A 21,259-nucleotide genomic window follows, 5' to 3' on the forward strand; every position below is an offset into this window, starting at 1 on the left:
AATCAATCAATCAGTCACAAAGACAAGATAAAACCCAGACGTTCTTATACCTAAAGTAAGATTAAATAAAAAAGTAAAGCACGCAGTAAAGCCAAGTACATTGTACCCTCGTGAATTAATTTTAAGGTTTTAATTTGTTTTACAATCATTACCATATTTCTGATAATATTAACGAGGTGATAAAATGGAGGAAATTAAAATATTGATTCCAAAACCATTTTGTTGGACTTTATTTATTTATTTTTTTTTTTACAAACATTACTGCACTTGCATATTGTTATCAACGTCAAAGCACCGAGGTCGAGTAAAAAAAGCGATTGGGAGAATGGAATAATAACTATCAAGGATTCACTTCATAATTTCTAAGGCTGCCCTGAAAAAAAAAAAAAAACTCTAATCGGGACCACGATAAGGAAGCAGCAGCCTCTGATAGTGGACAAGTCACGATCACCTGTTCAGACGTCCACTCTTTACTCCGACACCTTTTTTGCCGGTTTCAAAACCAACCCGGGGGTATCTGGACCGTGCCCGGACCCCTGCGCTCGTGCCCTTTTGGCGCTCACCACGCGACGGAGAACGAATTTTATTAGCTCTTGCTTTCCATGAGATTATCTTGATCGACACTTGACGGCTTTATTGTGTAACAGAGGGTCTTTTTTGTTTTTTTGTTTTCGGGTCTCGACAGGTCAGTAGCGACACCTGCGATACCCACTTTAGACGTACGATGCCATTAGGCAGTTCGCGAGTCCTTCCTCTCTCTCTCTCTCTCTCTCTCTCTCTCTCTCTCTCTCTCTCTCTCTCGACTCGACAGGGTCACGATCGCCCGAGTACGACGCTAACTGATAATTATCGCACGTTAGGTTCTGCCGAGTGCTATATCTACCGCGTTAGAGCAGCTGTCACAGCGACTCACGAGGTACCTGTTTGATGCGGCTTCTGGGACACGATCTCTCCCTCTTTTCTTTTTGCGTACGTATCACTATAATTCCTAATGTGTCAATTAACCCTTTAAAGCCAAGTCAGTCCGTCAGGTGTCGGTGGCGTGCATATCTGCCATCGTCTCCTCGGTGCTTCTGCTTATTTAGACGCGGGTGATCTCTCGTGCGAGTACGGCGCCTTATCGCGCAATTTATCGAACAGCATTCTTGCGGATTGTTGCTATAATTTTGGGGAGATGCGATATTTGCATAGACCGTGGTACGGGACGCATGTTGACAGTCCGCCCGGTACCACAATTAGACTTTAATGTTTATTCATGTTGAGAAAATAGTAAAGGTGGAAGATGCTACTTAATGATAAGAGGAGTCCAGAATGAACTCATTATGAAAAGCGGACTGATAGCTAAATTTCAGGTAATGGATTTTAGATTCAAAAAGGCACATAAGATCTGATGTTTTAGTGTTGATGATGATTGCTAAAATACACACACACACGTGGGCACACGCACGCGCATCTGCATGCACTTGCACACACACAAGCGCACACACACACACACACACACACGCACGTTCACTTACTTTCAGAAGAGATACCCCTCCAGACTTATGTTAAAAGAACAGTACTTGCAAAATCTTTCATCCTCTTAATATAACAAAAAAAAAATGTGAGCTAAAAAGACTGAAATGGAAATGTAGAAGGAAAAAACTGTTATGCCACTCAGTCGTACAAAATGGAAGAATGCTTTTGATATCTACTGCGGAAGAAAAATAAATGCAGAGAAAGGCGAGGGGGCAAGGCCGCTGATAAAATGAAATATCTTCAATTCAGCGAGATCGAGTAGTAAAATTTAATAGTCTAGTAAAAAAGAAGATCTTATATATTAAATTAATACTCCTAATATTGAGGAGAAAGGTTATTAACTTGAGGACTGTTTAATAAAGTGACTAAGTTAAAGAAAACAACTTATGTCAACGAAACATGACTCTCATCCTAGAAAAAAAAAAAAATTGAAATGTGACCGTGTACTCTCTTCAAGACCAGTTTGGAGTTCCCTGAACACCCAAAGTGTCGATAAGAAAGACGTTTATTCCTGTCAAACTGAGCTGCAACGCCATATGGTGTAGTAGGCAGGGAAATGGATAAAATTGTCATGGAGATACTCAGATAATCGTGTAAAAGAATCCCCGTTCAAGTGTGCTCTGAAGGTCAGAATTGATAGACAAAGGAAGACCAACTTGAGTCTGAGTGTGAATCACAAAGGATTAGCGGAGAGGTGAAGGAAGGAGGAATGAGGAGGGGTGATAAAGGGGAGAGAAAGAACAGGCTCGAAAACAGAGCAGAAGTGTGAAGTAAAGGCTAAAAATCTTTGTTATACTTCCAATGTGTGAGAAGTTTGTCAGACTTACTTTTAAAATCCATGTTGTATTTTTATTAATGTGACCAAACCAGGAAAGATCACCCCTCCTCCCCACACCCCAACCCTTCCATTACCGCCCCTCCCCAGCTGTTGTGGATTCAAAATAATGGGCTTTGGTTTCTGGTTTTGAATGAAATGAGAAGGGTTCTACGTTTTGGGACGGTGTATAATATGTGTGTACGTCTGTATTATCAATACATTTTTAAACTTTCATAATTATTACAAGGATACAAAATGCACTTCATCTTCAATATATTCTGAAGAATAATACAGAAGCATGGAGTATGCATTCTTAACACTCAGCTTTCGCAGTTATGATAATCTGAGTTATAGCCAGACCATTAGATTTACCAAAATACTCACCTGACCGAAACAAAAAAAGTTAACCAAGTTAAAATAGTCTGTTAAGAAGAAGATAAAAAAGAACTAAAGGTATACTTGACACCGTATTATTTTCTGAACAGAAACCACTAACAACCAAATCTAGGTCTGTGTTCGTGTAGTGTCTGAAAGAGAGAAAGGGAGAGAGAGAGAGAGACAGACAGAGGAGCAATTCTCGATCATAATTATACAATAATCATGATTCTCTGTTTAACTAAGGTCACAGCTTTCGTTAACCGATGTCGCTATAATTTCACAAGACCTAATGTCAATTGCGCATTGCTTTTGATATGAGGAATCATAATCTCTCGCGACTTAAAAAACACTACAACCTGTAAAAGAAAAGACTTCAAATTCTTCCTAATGTCATCAATCTCCCGCGGATGCTGAGCGGAAAGGATGAATATTAAGTAGCATCCTAATGCTAACGTGAAAATTTCCCTTCGTTCGTCTCACGACCTCGGATTTCGATCATCCCTGTTCTTCTTTCCTTTACGATTATGCGCATCCGTTTACCATGAGAAACTTACTTAATCTCTCTCTCTCTCTCTCTCTCGTTACTTAGATGGAAATTAATCGTCTGGAATCTGTATTTTGTATTGTTATCATTTTTTATTTTTTTCTGTTATTCCCCATATAATTACTATCATTATCATTATTATGAATTCTATTTTTTCTACTTCTTCAGCAACTGTGTGGATACTGCCGATAATTATTTTTGTCATGTTACCTTATGTATCTAGATTGTGTGTATTGTATTTGTATCTTCCATGTATATGGCCTGAGCCGCAATAAAGATTATTATTATTATTATTATTATTATTATTATTATTATTATTATTATTATTATTCAAACTCCAAACTTCCATATAGAAGTACTCCTGAAAGCCGCCAAATTGCAAAAAAGAAAAACCGTATATATAGAATTTCTCACCACGACAAAAAACAAGAAGCAATAAAAATAAACGAAAGACAATAAATAGTTAAATCAGCGTCCGAGGTAACGTACTCTTTCACGACGATTCTCAGCGGATACCTTGTCATCCCAGGTTTTGTTAATCTCCCGTAGCCGGAACCCTCTGCTGCAGAGATCCCGGATTCCCTTTCCTCCCGGAGCCCTGCGGGTCTTCGGGAGGTCAGCGAAGTGTGTCTGAGCGATCTCCAGGCAACTGGAAAACCCTCCTCGTGTTTATCAAACACATACACACATACAAACACACACATATAAATAATATATATATATATATATATATATATATATATATAGATATATATATATGTATGTATATATATATATGTGTGTGTGTGTGTAATAATAATATATATATATACATATATATTTTTATATATTTATATAACATTTTTATATGTGTGTGTGTTTGTATGTGTGTCTGATAAATACACACACACACACACACACACACACACATATATATATATATATATATATATATTACACTTGTATATTTTCTTCTGAGAAAACAAGACGTCCATTACCTGCTGAATGAAAGATGAGCATCCTTAACTGCTTTTCCACAAAATTGGTTGCTTCTTTTAGCTGCATAGAAGGTCCATTAACAGTGCCCCGTTTCACAAACACACTTGGCGCCTTTCAACTTTATTTTGTACGATCTCTCTTATACTTATGCACTTTTTATGGCAACCCATTGTCCTACATTCTATTCACGTGACCAAAGACAATGCAGATCTCTCTATGCACCAGTGCTCATCTGTTTATCATATCTTCGTCGTATCTCTGTATTTCTCAGACTTTCAACATTTCACAATCCACTTAAGCTACGCAAGCAATCTGTCTCTACTGATTCTTACTTTTCTAGTTTTCTGTAAAAGAAAACCGTTGTGACGGCTTTGTCTGTCCGTCCGCACTTTTTCTGTCCTCCCTTAGATCTTAAAAACTACCGAGGCTAGAGGGCTGCAAATTGATATGCTGATCATCCACCCTCCAGTCATCAAACATACCAAATTGCAGCCCTCTAGCCTCAGTAGTTTTTATTTTATTTAAGGTTAAAGTTAGCCATAATCGTGCATCTGGCACCGCTATAGGTGTCAACAACACATACCACCACCGGGCCGTGGTTGCAAGCTTCATGAGCCGTTGCTGTACCGAAACCCCATTGCGCCGAAGAAACTTTGGCTCATTTTTAACTTGTTCATATTCTTTTCAAATTTCGGCAGCTCACTGTCAAAAAACAGATTGATTTATAACCTCATTGTAAGTCTAAAGTCTATTCTTTGCCCTCGTATATTTTGTAGACTCATGCTACTTTATATTCCGTAATCTACCTCTGCTCTTACCCCCATTATCATTCGTAGTATTTATTCCTATTTTCTTCTACATATCAACCATTTCCATTTTTCCACCACCCATACAAATAGCTGTTGCTCTAACTTCCTATCCTCCATTTGTCACTATAACGGTTCCTTTAACCACATCCAGTCCATTGGTCTGCTATGAAAGCACTTTCAAAGTCTTTCACCGCCCTCTTCAACTTCTCGTCACTATTACCAACCACTTGTCTCATTCCATAAATCTGCACCTGTATCTCTCGTCCTTTGCCTGATTCAAGTCATCATTCAATCGATATAAATGTTGAAGTGTCATTACAATTCATTTTTTGATTGAGACACAATTTTGCGCCAAACCGATTACCTAATTTAAAGGGTTCTTGGAGAAAAGGTGGGTATCCCGACAGACTTACACTTATCCTCTGCACAAAATTTATGATGTCTCCAGGAAAACAAAAAGGAATGCTTTCGAATTTATGTTGCTTGTGTATTTCAATACTGACAAATGTTAACTTTCTTACACTGTGGAGGTTTCCCTAATTCTTCACTCGCAGGCTCCTAAACCCCCTGACTTCATTATGCACTCCTTTCCTTATCTCCAGCAACCATTCTCGCCGTTTAATGTTATCTGATATATTACTAGTTATGTCATTAATGATTACGTTATGAGGCACCGGTTTGTCCTACGGGTATATCCACACGCGGTTCTGAATATAACAATACTTGAACAATACCGCAACTATCAACCTGTCATCTTTCAGAGCTTATCTCAGAACACGTAATTAACCCTGACATCTGCCCTTTGGTTAATACCCGGCCAATTACCAATACTAAACGTTACATAAAATTGCCGTGGCATATTTGGCCTTTCCAGCCCTTAACACCTTTTTTTTTCGTTTCTTTTCAACGCACACCCCACAGGAGGAAATACCGACATACTTATCGGCCACCATAATCATCCAAAAATTCCCACAGCACCTTGCCCTCCTATGACAAGATATGCAATCACTTTCCCCCTGGGCATGGCCGCTCGGGAGTGACCTCGACGCACGCCAGGGTGTGTGTGAGAAATATGTTTGGAACTAGATACATCAGATGAATGCTAAATCTGCAAAAAAAAAAAAAAAAAAAAAAAGTGAAAAACTGAAGTAATCAATCATTTTAACTCGAATGGCATCTAAAAATAGATATTTTGAGGCTAGTTAGTTACAAAAATGTTTATAATCGTACAGGAAGAATTTGAGGAAAAAGCTAAACTCGTTAACTATTTCAACTCAAGGAGTAAATCTAATACTATGAAGTTGACTGAGGACAAAAATATCTGAAGTAAAACCTAAATAGCATTTCCAATTAAATACTTAGAAGCTCGTGGATGTAGAAAGCACTTCAAAATCCTAATGACTAATTTATTTTCTTCGCAAATGCTAACACTTTCTTTCAGTAATGTCACGTTAAGTTGTATAGCAGATAGAGATGTAGGCGAGATGTTTATGGTAATTGCTGATACACTTGATGACCTTTGGTATGATGTACTGCTGCGTCGTGGCCACTTATATATAATTCAGAGCGATAATATAATTGGTATGGTTTAATGCATATGTGATAATCTCCAGTGAGCAGTTCTCATTGGAGGGATTGGTATCGTTCTCGGCTAGCACTGGAAAAGCCCACGTTCGATTCTCCGACCAATGAAGAATTAAAGAAATTTATTTCTGAGATAGAAATTCATTTCTCATTATAAATGTGGTTCGGATTCACAATAAATGTAGATCCCGTTGCTAGGTAACCAATTGGTTCTCAGCCGTAAAATAAAATCTAACTCTTCGGGCAAAGCCCTAGGAGAGCTGTTAATCAGCTCAGTGGTCTGTTAAACTAAGGTATACTTTAACTTAATTTTTAACTCTCCAGTGAGCATTCACACACACACACATGTACTCGTGTGTATATGTATATATGTGTACACACGGCAAACATACACTAATTTATAGATTTTTTCAATGTTTCGAAGGTAAGGATCACATTGCCAAAAAAAAAAGATGAATTCTGATTTTCAAATATATTCCAAAATAATAATTTTGAAATTCATACCGAAATTTTGGAATATATACTAAAATGATAAACCCTTTATCTGACAAATTCTAAACGACATTTGTGGTCGTGTGCATTGGGCACATACTATCTAACAAATGCTGATAACACATTAAATATTGATTTTTCCTTACCGCTACTGGTAGAAAATAACGTTTTGCCCAGGTCTCTATTGTAATCTTATAATATCTCGAGAACGGATGAACGTATCTGAGTAAATCTTGGGGAAAACATTACGTTGGTGTCCCCCCTCCAGATGAATCATTTGTGGCCATGGAAACCACCATGCTCATTATCTCCTGAATTAAACAGTTTATTCCTTTCTTTAAATATTCAAAACAAATATATTTTTATAACCAAGAGTTCATAAAGTTTCCAACAAAAATATTTTCATAACCAAGGGTTCATAAAGTTTCCAACAAATATATTTTTATAACCACGGGTTCATAAAGTTTCCAACAAATACATTTTCATAACCAAGGGTTCATAAAGTTTCCAACAAATATATTTTCATAACCAAAGGTTCATAAAGTTTCCAACAAGGGTGCGTAATAATTCTGTTATAAAATGCAAGCTTTCTTTACTTGAGGTTCATATTTCGAAAATGGCTCATTCTCCCCAAGTCAGCATGCAACGCTAAACTCGGAACAACTTTAAACAAAAGTCGTTACAAAGTAATTAAAAAAGAGAGAGTGTAAATGGGATGTTGGCAAACAGATGGAGTCAATTTCGTAGCGAATTGTTAGAATGAGTTGGGAAGAATATTAATCATAATTAGCTGAACGGTGGAGAGAGAGAGAGAGAGAGAGAGAGAGAGAGAGAGAGAGAGAGAGAGAGAGAGAGAGAAAGTCCTGTAGGTATTATGACGTAAAGTCACACATCATTGTACTACAACTAGCGATGGACAACCACATGTCCCTTATTCCACTGCGCTCCCTTCCAAACAAAAACGAAAGTGGTAAAAGAGTAAAATGAAGAACCATCTGCAATGTAAGATTCTTGAGAAGAAATAATAAAATGCCGGGCACACCTGTCGAATGAAAAAATCGCATCATCAGAAAGACAGAAGAGGGAGCAGACAACTAAAAGGTTAATTACTCGGCAGAGAAGTGAAAGAAAACGGGAAAAAGTCCAGCCACGGTCATTATTCCAGTGCTATGGAGAGAGGGACTCCGTAGCCGTTAGGGTATTTTAACCCCCTCCTCCTTCTCCGCCCCCCTCCCCACTCCATCATCCTCTAATCCTCAAACCAATCCCAACTCCGTAGCCATAAGGCCGTCATCCTCCCTCCCTCAAACCCTATCACATAACCACCACCATCCTTCTCCTACCCACTTCTCCCTCACATATCCTCAACCTGGGCCATCCATCCACTCTCACCCCCTCCCCTCTCCCCCCATCGACACCATGAGCCCACTAACACCCCACCCCCTCCCCAGAAACCCAACCCCTTCCCCAGTACCCAATACCCTCCGTTTTTTACGACGGGGTTAAATCGACACGTTCATTCCGGAGATCCCAACCGTTAATGACCCTTAAGCCAATTAATCCTCGGAGCAAGATTTGATTTATGGTTATTAAAGTAGTTTAATAACTGCTAAAGTATTCGTTAGCAATATTGTAGACCTTCCAGAACGAGCCATGGTTTTTATTCTGGTTTCTTTTCCCATTCTAAAATGAGGATATTTTCAAGATATTTAGGCGGTGTATATATATATATATATATATATATATATATATATATATGAGTATATATATATATATATATATATATATATATATATATATGTGTGTGTGTGTGTGTGTGTGTGTGTGTGTGTGTATGTATATGTATATACTATATATATATATATATATATATATATATATATATATATATATATATATATATATATATATATACATTAACTTTATCACACACACAATTGTTCTGTGAATTAGTAGAATTACTAAGAGGACCTCATTCAGACTGGATGGTACCTAATGGAGTATTTATTCAGAAAAAGTTACAAGCTTTCTTGGACAAACAGTCCTCATTATCAAGTATGTGTGCGTGTAAAAAGAGTGTTTTATATATGTATACATATACATATATAGATAGATAGATATATGCGTGTATATTTGCTGTCGCATAACAATAATCAACTCATTATTTTAAGTAACGACGTAAGATGAAGGAAAGAACGTAAGTGCAAGGCATTTCGCGGCAATTTTTAACAACTAAAGCTTATTGCATTTGCTTATGTTCGCTGTTGGCAGCATTCAGTTGAAAGTTACAATATTGCAGAAACAGGACGTCAGTAGGCTGTCCTAGGTAAGCATAGATCAGACTGAAATAGATTCCTTCTAGCGATAGACTTTAATTGTTGAATGTTGCTAAACATAGCGCAGTCAGATTTTAATTGTTGAATGTTGCTAAACATAGCGCAGTCAGATTTTAATTGTTGAATGTTGCTAAACATAGTGCAGTCAGATTTTAATTGTTGAATGTTGCTAAATATAGCGCAGTCAGATTTTAATTGTTGAATGTTGCTAAACATGGCGCAGTCAGATTTTTATTGCTGAATGTTGCTAAACATAGCACAGTCAGATTTTAATTGTTGAATGTTGCTAAACATAGTGCAGTCAGATAATAACTTGAATGTTGCTAAACATAGCGCAGTCAGATTTTAATTGTCGAATGTTGCTAAACATAGTGCAGTCAGATAATAACTTGAATGTTGCTAAACATGGCACAGTCAGATTTTAATTGTTGAATGTGGCTAAACATAGCGCAGTCAGATTTTGATTGCTGGATGTTGCTAAACATAGCGCAGTCAGATTTTAATTGTTGCTAAACATAACGCAGTCAGATTTTAATTGTTGAATGTTGCTAAACATAGTTTAGTCAGATAATAACTTGAATGTTGCTAAACATAGCACAGTCAGATTTTAATTGTTGAATGTTGCTAAACATAGCGCAGTCAGATTTTAATTGTTGAATGTTGCTAAATATAGCACAGTCAGATTTTAATTGTTGAATGTTGCTAAACATGGCACAGTCAGATTTTAATTGTTGAATGTTGCTAAACATAGTGCAGTCAGATAATAACTTGAATGTTAAGCAAACATGGCGTAGTCAGATTTAATGTTGAATGTTACAAACATAAAAAAGGTCAGATTTTAATTGCTGAATGTTACAACATGGCAGCCAGGTTTTAATTCTGTTGAATGTTGCTAAACGAGCGCAGTCGTAGATAATAATAATTAAGTTGAATGTTGTTAAACATAGCGCAGTCAGAATTTAATTGTTGAATGTTGCTAAACATATAGCAGATTTTTGACAATGTTGCAGATTTTAATTAAGTTGAATGTTGCTAAAACATAAAGGCAGATTTTAATTGTTGAATGTTGCTAAATATAGATTTTTAATTTTGAATGTTGCTAAACATGCATTCAGATTTTTATTGAATGTTACAAACATAGTAAGATTTTAATTGTTGAATGTTGCTAAACATAGTGCAAGATAATAACTTGAATGTTGCTAAACAGAGTTTTAATTGTTGAATGTTGCTAAACATGGCGTCAGTCGATTTTAATTGTTGAATGTTGCTAAACATAGTGATTTAATTGTTGAATGTTGCTAAACATAGTTTAGTCAGATAATAATAATAACTAGCACAGTGAAATTGTTGAATGTTGGCTAAATATAATGCGCAGTCAGATTTTAATTGTTGAATGTTGCTAAACATGGCGTTGCTAAACATAGTTTAGTCAGATAATAACTTGAATGTTGCTGAACATGGCGCAGTCAGATTTTAATTGTTGAATGTTGCTAAACATAGTGCAGTCAGATAATAATGTTGCTAAATATATGAATTTTAATTGTTGAGCTGAAGTCTTTGTTGAATGTTGGCGCAGTCAGATTTTAATTGTTGAATGTTGCTAAATATAGCATAATTGTGCAGTCAGATAATAACTTGAATGTTGCTAAACATGCGCAGCCAGATTTACGAATTTTAATTGAATGTTGCTAAACATAGTGCAGTCAGATTTTAATTGTTGAATGTTGTCTAAATATGGCGAACAGGCACAGAGATTTTAATTAAGAATGTTGCTAAACATTTCAGAATAACTTGAATTGCTAAACGTTGAATGTTGGCAAACATAGTGCAGTCAGATAATAATTGAATGTTGAATGTTGCTAAACATAGTGCAGTCAGATTTTAATTGTTGAATGTTACAAACGTAGCGCAGTCGTATATAATTGTTGAATGTTGCAAACATAGCCAGATTTTAATTGTTGAATGTTGTCTAATTGTTGAATGTTACATGGCACAGTCAGATTTTAATTGTTGAATGTTGCTAAACATAGTGCACAGTCAGATTTTAATTGTTGAATGTTGCTAAACATGGCGCAGTCAGATTTTAATTGTTGAATGTTGCTAAACATAGTGCAGTCAGATAATAACTTGAATGTTGCTAAATATAGCGCAGTCAGATTTTAATTGTTGAATGTTGCTAAACATAGTTTAGTCAGATAATAACTTGAATGTTGCTGAACATGGCACAGTCAGATTTTAATTGTTGAATGTTGCTAAACATAGTGCAGTCAGATAATAACTTGAATGTAGCTGAACTTGGCGCAGTCAGATTTTAATTGTTGAATGTTGCTAAACATAGTGCAGTCAGATAATAACTTGAATGTTGCTAAACATGGCGCAGTCAGATTTTAATTGTTGAATGTTGCTAAACATAGCGCAGTCAGATTTTAATTGTTGAATGTTGCAAAACATGGCGCAGTCAGATTTTAATTGTTGAATGTTGCTAAACATAGCGCAGTCAGATTTTAATTGTTGAATGTTGCTAAACATAGCGCAGTCAGATTTTAATTGTTGAATGTTGCTAAACATAGCGCAGGCAGATTTATTCTTGTTGAATGATTAGCAACTGGTTTAGGAGAAGATAAGAAACAAAAGGGTATTATATTCTACATGTCAGTTAGTTTTAGAAGATCAAAACAAAGGGCAATATACAGATCATAGCATTTAATGCTTTATGAAGAGTAAATTTCAAGAAGGACAATGAGGCAGAATCACAAGGCAGGAGTCTAAAAAAGAACTTTTTTCCCCATAGAAGAATCAGGGTTCACATCTTCATTATCCTGATGTCCGTGTCATAAGACCAACAGACCAACTGTCCTTTATCAGTTTCGTATGTCTTTTCTTGGGCGCGTTCGGTTAATACTTAATTTTACTTATCTGTTCTTTTATGACAACATTCACATTTTACCTATCATCCCTGATTTTCTTTTTGTAAGAAACACCTCGCTCTGACAAAATTTAACTTATCTGGATAACACCATAGAATCTATTTAGAAGAGGATAAATTCCTTCGATTCCATGATTTAACTCATCAGTTAGGTCATATCTGTGAAAGAAGGCGTTGTTAACAGTCTGCTCCTTCCCATAATACTTTCAGAGTGAAAACGTCTCAATAATTTTCATTAATTGACACAGATCTTCTCCCTCGGCCAACTAGAAGAAGTACTACGGACAGGAACCTTGGAGCTGACTGTTTTCTTAGGCAAAAATTATGGTCTCAGGCGAGGAAAGTCTTATTGTTCGCCGGGCGAATACTTGGAATTTCACGCTGAAGAAATTTGGTTCCGAACTAGCTGAAGAACAGAGTAGGATAACCTATATCCTATCAGAGTTGCCTGCTACGATTATGAAAACTATCCAGATTTATTTACTGTAAAGTGTTTGCGATTAAAAGGAGTAGTGGGGAAAGTAAATACATTAATACTCATGGGATAAATTGTGAATGTCGATATGTATAATGACAGTGTAAATATCGTAAGGGTCTTAGAAAGAAGATAGAACGTAAATCTGTTTCCCGATAACGGAAAACCCTTCATTATCATCTCGACCGAGAGGATATTGATCGTGTCAGGAACTAATTAACATAACTTACCTATAATTGGGAATATATATTATCAGTCTAAACTTAGCTATAATTAGGAGTATATATTATCAGTCTACCCTAAATTACAGGAGAATACTGTCTATTTAGCACATTTACGAGCTGTCTTTCGGCAACGTTAGTCAAGTCGAGATCTGGTGAATCCGCTCATCTCCAGAAACCTCAAGTGGTAATGAAGTCTGCTTCAGGCCAGAGGCCAAGCACTGGGACCTATGAGGTCATTCAGTGCTGAAATGGAAACTGGCAGTAAAAGGTTTGAAAGGTGTAGCAGGAGGGAAACCTCGCAGATGCGCTATGAATCAATTGTTAGAAGAGGGTGGAAAGTAAGACGGAAGAAAGAGAATACGAAAGGAGGTGCAGTAAAAGGAACGAAAGCGGTTGCAGCTAGGGGCCGAAAGCACGCTGCAAAGACCCTTAAGTAATGCCTACAGTGCACCGCATGAGGTGTACTGAGGGCACTATCCTGCTACGGGGAAGCCCAGTCCTTGTAGTTAATCGCGCAGAGTAACTAAGGTCTCCTTATACTAGAGAGCGGAGCGTGGCAGTCTAAGGAAAGGTGTATATTTCTCTGTAGTAAAGCAATGAGTTGGCTTTCGCGAGATCCTTGGTTTGACCTCGACCTGCTACTCACTATACTTGTTAGTGGATATAAGCGTCTGCTGGGGCTAGCAATCGCATCCCTAGACTTGGTGAGAGTCGGAAGGCTTTACCATTTTGGCACTGCCTCGTCTAAAATATATATATAATATATACTGTATATATATTGTATATGTATATATATATATATATATATATATATATATATATATATATATATTTATATATTTATATATAGATATAGATATATATCACACACATGTATATGTGTATATATATTTATATATATATATATATATATATATATATATATATATATATATATATATATATATATATATATATATATACATATATATATATATATATATATATATATATATATATATACATACATACATACATACATACATTACATATATAAATATATATATAATTGTAAGATCTTTATATTCGCTGCATCTCAACTCTTCGACTTACCTGAAACTGAACACGAAATCAGACCTTGCGAACTGCAAACACCTTCTGCATAAAGACAAATTTCTCACGCTATAAATATTTAAAGCATGTACTGGTGCACTCATTTGCGCCTCCAGACGTTCAAATTGTGAAGCCCTCCTCCTTCTTTCCACGGCATCTTAAATTTTTTTCCCGAGCGAGACCCATTCTGCCCATGCGCGCTAGAACGGGGTTACCGTCGATCTTATCGCCATAATTAATTAGGATGCGGCTAACCGCAAGCTACGGGTACGTCTCGTTTCTCTTGGGACGGTTTTCGTTTTACATTTGTTTTCCTCGTCAACCAAACGAAGAGATGTAAGTTAGGACACGGAGCGTCTAAACTTGCAGTCTGGCGGTTTCCTATCAACAAAAGAAGCAGCGTGTCAAGCGTAAGGAAACGTTCATTCACAAAAACGGAATTTCATTCAGGGATATTTTCAAAGGGTTTCTCCTTCAGTTTCACTCTCGCCTGTGCAAGTTATTTACACCTTCGCCTCCAGCTTCCTACTAATTACAGGTGGCTTACTCACTCGGTATTTATCTCTTTCTTAATTTGTTTATAAGATCAATAATTGGGTTTATGGGTAAGGGTCGCCGGTTACACACTAAAACAAAAAAGAAAAAAGTAAAAAAGTTCCCTCTCATGAAGCCTCATTTTGTAAAAATATTATGAACATTTTGTAAAAAAAAAATTTTACCCTTCAATGGTTATAATTAATTTTTCACTTTTGAAAATTTTAAAATATTTTTTTTTTTTTTTTGTTATCTGGGCGGTAATCTCTCACAAACTGTTTACTTGTCTTTTATTTCTGAATATAAATAAAGCATCCAAACTTTCCTGTCCATGCAATTTGGGAGTTGGAGGAGGGAGGAAGGGGAAGGGAGGGGGGAGACAAGGGACGAGCTAAGTGAGAACAAAACTGTCAACTGGAAGGTTGCTTCAGCTGTGGTTAATTCTATATATCCTCTTCTCAGAAGCCCCTAAAAAAAGCCGCAAGAAATGGTACCGGCATGAACCATCACCACACAATCCCGATATTTTTGTTATGCTTGAGAAAAAATTCACAAAGAAGTAGATATGGACAATCTTGTTCTACCCCGGAGATAAACTAGACCCTTTGAAGGCAGTCATTTATTACGGGCAATAACAAACAGTCTCTCACAGCTCGTTCAGGTCTCGCACACTCGATTCTGAAGCATCATGCATGGTTTCTCGGGCCTTATTGGGACTCATAACCGCTCACAGCGAACTCGTAATGCTTCCTATGCTAAGCATTTATTTATTAGTTAGGGTTTGGAAATGAGTACTTGCTCTTATCTATTTTAACTTTTAGATGTGGAGCAAGGATCATGAAAAAGTAATGAAATACAATGTAACGGATTACTTCTTCACGGTTATGTATTATCAAATGCCCTTCGTGCTCCAAAATGTAATGACTATCGAAATAACGTAGGAAATGTTGGTAGTCATATTTGCCCCTCGAATTTCACGTAGCTCGTATTTACCGTTATGACGACAAAGTCCAGAAAATGATACTAAAGAAAAAGGCGATAGCCAAACTAGGACCCTTGATTCCATTAATCTCGTAATTACCATTTTAATGACCACGGTCGCGGAATCGAATTATGAAAAACTGGACTCCGAACGCCACGAGCACGGGAATACCATTTGGAATATTCATTTGAAGTCGCCAAATTATTCCAAATTAGAAATGTCCTAATATAGCGAGTGGCCTTAGTTCCTCACTGGGGCTGCCAGGTAAGGCTCGCTCTAATTATAAGTGTCATGTATTGATGCTGAGCCGAGTATTGTATGACAGAGTCAAAGGAACCTGCGTTTGCTGGTGTTCTGGCTACTATGGTTAGGTCAGTTACTCAGGGAAGACGGTGGGTGGGGGATCAGTATGACTGATGTTTATTCAAAGAACGTTACAGTTTTTAGAATTGATTAGCATAGCCTTTCACTCCCGCCTCAGACATTATATAGATTATATATATATATATATATATATATATATATATATATATATATATATATATATATATATATATATATATATATATATATACTCTCTCTCTCTCTCTCTCTCTCTCTCTCTCTCTCTCTCTCTCTCTCTCTCTCTCTATATATATATATATATATATATATATATATATATATATATATATATATATATATATATATATATATATACATATACTCTATATATATATATATATATATATATATATATATATATATATATATATATATATGTATGTATATATGTATATATATGTAATTTTAATAATACAATTCCCAATTTAACTCTCGAATCCTTATTTTTTTGGGGAGTGGGGGGGTGGGGGCGGGATACGCTTATCACTACAAAGCCTTAAGATATCTTACCAAGTGTACTTGGATCTTAAGGCTTTGTAGTGGCAAGCGTATCCAAAAAAAGAGCGAAGAATTCAAGACGTTAAGAGAGCATTGTAGGTTTACAATTACATATGTATCTGGTGAAAAGTGACCAGTAGATTCTATATATATATATATATATATATATATATATATATATATATATATATATATATATATATATATATATATATATGCAATGTATGTATTTCTGTCTGTTTGCTTGAATCAGGAAACCATGATTTCTCTATAGAAATACCAAAGTTATTTGCATTTCGTTACTCTATCTTATTTCTACTTATTCAACTTTTTGGGACGAGAATTGCTTGACACTTCCTCGTTATTTTTTCATTTCCAATTGGTGATCTCGTATCTTGTTTATTTGAGTTACTTCGATATGAGTTGTTAATGATTTTTCCAATTTTTGGTGCATTTTAAAATTATAACATCAATTTACATTTCTGTGGTACGTTTAAATATCCTGCAACCCTAAAGTAAATTTTCCCATCCGAGATCGATATCCTTTGGTCTGTTTCATGATGATCTTAGTGTATAACCGATAATTATTACATTTATACTAGAATTGGGTGATATTTCAATCACATTTAGATGGTGAAAATCAACCTTTGCATGTTACTGCCATCTACCGTTCATTCGAGGAAGCGTTTGAGGATCCCTGTGGGAAATAATACTTCCTTCTTCTATTATCCCTAGTTGTCAATTGTCAACCTTTCGTTTTCTTAACGTTTCAAATTTTCAATGCTCAGCCAGTTTAAGAGTGGTGTGATTTAGTGGCTATCGTGAACGGTTAAAAGTGTTTATTAGTCTGTATTTTGCGTTCTTGTAGGTCGTGGTTCTACTTGCTTCGTGTCAAGGTGAGGATATACAATACACTAAGTTAAAGAGTACGTTAGTAATTTTTGTAGTTTTTTTCGAATTTTAGTTTATATGTGAATAACGGTGTTTATTTGGTGTTCGCTATAATTTATTTTCCTTTAATTCTTCGGGGATGCACGTTTAAGAACTTAATTTCAAACTTTCAATTTCTAATATCCTTCTGCACTGCATTATATACTCTTTCTAAATTCTGTATAAATTATCAATGATTATATTCGTACGGAGTTTTGTAAGATTACTGCCATTCGTTAAACTCTTTTCTAGAAATACTAAAAGGTCTTTCTTTTTCAGATTTTCGAGATTTTCGGCCCGACCTTAGGTTCAACTTGGATCTGTCACCAAAATCAGGCCTCCAGACATCAACTAAGCTTCGTTGGTAACTATTGAAGTGAAGGGGTAAGCAACTTTCTTTTTTACTTAACATAGCAAGCCTAACCTCCCCATTTCAGGGGCGGGGCCCCTGAAGTGGGGAGGGTCTCTTCTTGACGTACGTGTGACTTTGTCCACGTACGTCAAAAAGAGAGGCTTGCTATTTAGATTAGGGTTAGTTTTATTTTTTCGTAATGTTTAGCATGGTAAGTTGTTAGCTTCAGAGATTTATGAAAACTAAAAAATTGCAGTTGAGATTTTCAAAACTGTTTAAGTTGCTCCCAGTTAGTTCAGTCGTGCTCCCAGTTAGTTCAGTCGTGCTCCCAGTTAGTTCAGTCGTGCTCCCAGTAAGTTGTCGTAAACTTTTCAGGTATTAAAATGACATCAGTCGTGCTCCCAGTTAGTTGTCGTAAACTTTTCAGGTATTAAAATGACAATCTTTAATTTTCCAGTTTTTCTTTATCGTCTAGTGAGTCATGGTTTGTTTGCCTAGGTAGTTTTTATGGATCATACGTTAAACTGATCTTTACAGTGTTCAAGTCTTTAGTTTAGCTTTCCAACAATCAGTTCATTTAAGTGTAAAAGCTTTTTATGCAGTACTAGGATTTAAGTCTAATTGCATTCCATAACTACAGGTTCTGCTGGTACGTTAACAACGGGTGTTGCCTGCTAGCACGAGAATTTTGTTCAGCTAACGTCTTAGCAAGCGGGCCAGGGACTACAACGGCACAGCCACTCCGCTAAGGCAGGAACTACAGTCGCTCGTCAGTTACACAAATACTCTAGCCTTCAGTATATCTCGCAAAGCCTTCAGTATATCTCGCAAAGCCTTCAGTATATCTCGCAAAGCCTTCAGTATATCTCGCAAAGCCTTCAGTATATCTCGCAAAGCCTTCAGTATATCTCGCAAAGCCTTCAATATATCTCGCAAAGCTTAAGTATTTTAGCAGGGATTTGCTGCAGGTCTTAACTGATGGTCGTCCATGATTATTTTGTCAATTTTTAAGTTTTAAAGGTAAATGTATGAATTGTTATAACTGAAGTGTAATAAAAAATTTTTTAGTATTCCATACACCTTCCTTTATCTGTCCGTTTTGAAGTTGAAAGGTAGTGTGAATTGTTATAACTGAAGTGTAATAAAAAAAAACTTTACAGTATTCCATACACCTTCCTTTATCTGTCCGTTTTAAAGTTGAAAGGTAAATGTGTGAATTGTTATAACTGAAGTGTAATAAGAAAATTTACAGTATTCCATAAACATTCCTTTATCTGTCAGTTTTAAATGTTTATGTACTTGTTAAATGTACAAGCACTTCCATTGGATAGGTATGTAATAAGGACTTGAATTGGATAGGCATGACCTAGGTATGTTAATGCAGTGGTTTGGCGGTAGTTTAGGATAGGGTGAAAATCTTATTTTTCTTCAATTACTTAGATAGCAGAATAGGCTTACTTAAATCCTCAAATTACATAACTAAAATGTGCAATGTTATTGGCTTCGTGAAATGATGGAAATTTCACTTGGAAATTATGCCAAAATAGTTACCCTTGTAGAAGTTTTAATATTCTACACAACACTGCACGTAGTATCGAATGGCTAGTGTATTTGAAACTGACCACGAAGAGTTTAAAATAGGCTGATACCGAGCGAAGGTTAAAGAATGATTAAACTCTTTAAAGTACGGTATCTTGGAAGCATTTAGGGAATTTTGTGGTTGAATTAGATAACAGCCGAACCTAAAACTTGGCCTTTAAATGACAACGCCTGACACCAGAAAAAGCATGATCTTGTTGTTAGCCTCCATACCCCACCCGGATAATCAGTAATCTGCTAGAGTATCAATGTGTCCCGACGTGACGAAACTAAAACCCATCCACAAATAATCGGAGGTCCCGACTATTGATAGGAAGGACAAGATAGTTTCATTTTGGTCACACAAGATAGGCTGTCACTCTAGTTTGGGTTAAGAATACCCTATCTGGCATAATTTTGCTGCCAGTGAGTAGATACATTAGGATAAGAACACAAGATTTTCATTCCTGGGTAAGAATAGAGCGAGAGTGGATTTAATTCTCGATTGAGACGCTTATCCCAAGAAACTTAAGGTTTTGGTTAGTGTAAGTACAGTATAATTGACTTAAAACAGTCTGTAATTAGTTGAATGAAAACACATTACTGTGAATCAATGATTTTCCTTGGTAAGTCTAAGAGAAGTACGCCACGTTTAAACTTGCTGCCGTCCAGTCATAAGCCAGCTACCTTAATCACTGGTTCAATTTTAAGCAGATTGAAGGTGTAGTTAAATTCGAAATTCCAATCACTTGCACTTAACACATTACTGGACTGATGTACGGGGAAGTATGCAATGTCCCTACAGCCTGGTCTTGCTATTGTCCCCTTCTATTAATTTGGACGTCATGGGGTAAAAAGGCTTTTAAGACAAAAACAGTTAAAACGTATGTTTAGGAAGGCTTCACCATGGGAGTAATTGCTGATGGGTAGTACTTGGGAAAAATCAGGTCTTGGAAAAACACCAGAGCTGTGCTGCTATGAAAGTTTAGTTAAGGACTCCTGTAGCTCGCTCCAGCAGTGTAGTGTGAGAATCATAACGTTAAATATATTTTCTCGAACTGTACTAAAATTATTTAGCTTGGACTAAAACATGGCAGACCATCCTTTGAAGTTTCACTGTCTACTTATGTGGGTTTACATGAAAACCTGAAAATTGATCACCCGTAGCTTCAATTTGGTAAGCGGGTGCCCTTGTGCAGTTATGAACCGGATATCCATTACGTAGAATTTCTTCAAGGTAAAAAGGCAAAGAAGTACATTCAATTTAGCCACTATAAGATAACTTGCAGGGTACGAATATATTTTGCTCCTACTACAGTACGCATGTACTGTACATAGTCCAATAACCGTGTCTATTTTTGCACTGAAGTGGAAAAACATGGATAGCATAGCAAAGTATCCTTTATCAGGTGTGATAGTGTTACCTGAGATGACATTCGTTTTATTGGTCAAAAGTGGATTTGGATTATAAGAAATTTGAAATTTTAAGCAGGGTGGGTAATAACCGGCAACGGGTCACTGAACCCTAGCGCAAGGACCATATGGCCGAAATTTCGTACGTAGTTAATTTCATCTACCAGCAGGAAAGTAGTTCTGTATTTCATAGACGATTATGGGCTTGGATTAAGAGTTACTCGGGGTTAACCAGTGGCTTAAAATGTGGCGTATGTTTCTTGGTTAAACTTATAATTATTACTTTTGGTGTTAACGTGAATTATTCTAGTACCTACTGTGAACATCAAGATTACGAGACAATCCTTGGTAGCCAAATTCAAAAGTTTCGGAAAAGAGAGCGCAAAAATTGACCTAGCAATTTCTGAAAACCAGG

General features: G+C 36.3%; 1 protein-coding gene across 2 annotated transcripts in view; it reads left to right on the plus strand.

Annotated features, from left to right (window-relative positions):
• Window positions 1-21,259, plus strand: part of LOC136844995 (uncharacterized) — a 121,255-nt gene that overhangs the window by 41,275 nt on the left and 58,721 nt on the right. The window contains exons 1-3 of one of the 2 annotated variants that reach the window (XM_067114518.1): window positions 17,334-17,467; window positions 17,781-17,885; window positions 18,494-18,873. The gene's annotated coding sequence lies outside the window, so the exon portion shown is untranslated. Of the gene's footprint in view, window positions 1-17,333; window positions 17,468-17,780; window positions 17,886-18,493; window positions 18,874-21,259 lie in introns of those variants that run through there. The other variant, XM_067114528.1, reaches the window with a different exon arrangement.

Source organism: Macrobrachium rosenbergii, chromosome 2 (genome assembly GCF_040412425.1).
Source record: "Macrobrachium rosenbergii isolate ZJJX-2024 chromosome 2, ASM4041242v1, whole genome shotgun sequence".
NCBI lineage: Eukaryota > Metazoa > Arthropoda > Malacostraca > Decapoda > Palaemonidae > Macrobrachium > Macrobrachium rosenbergii.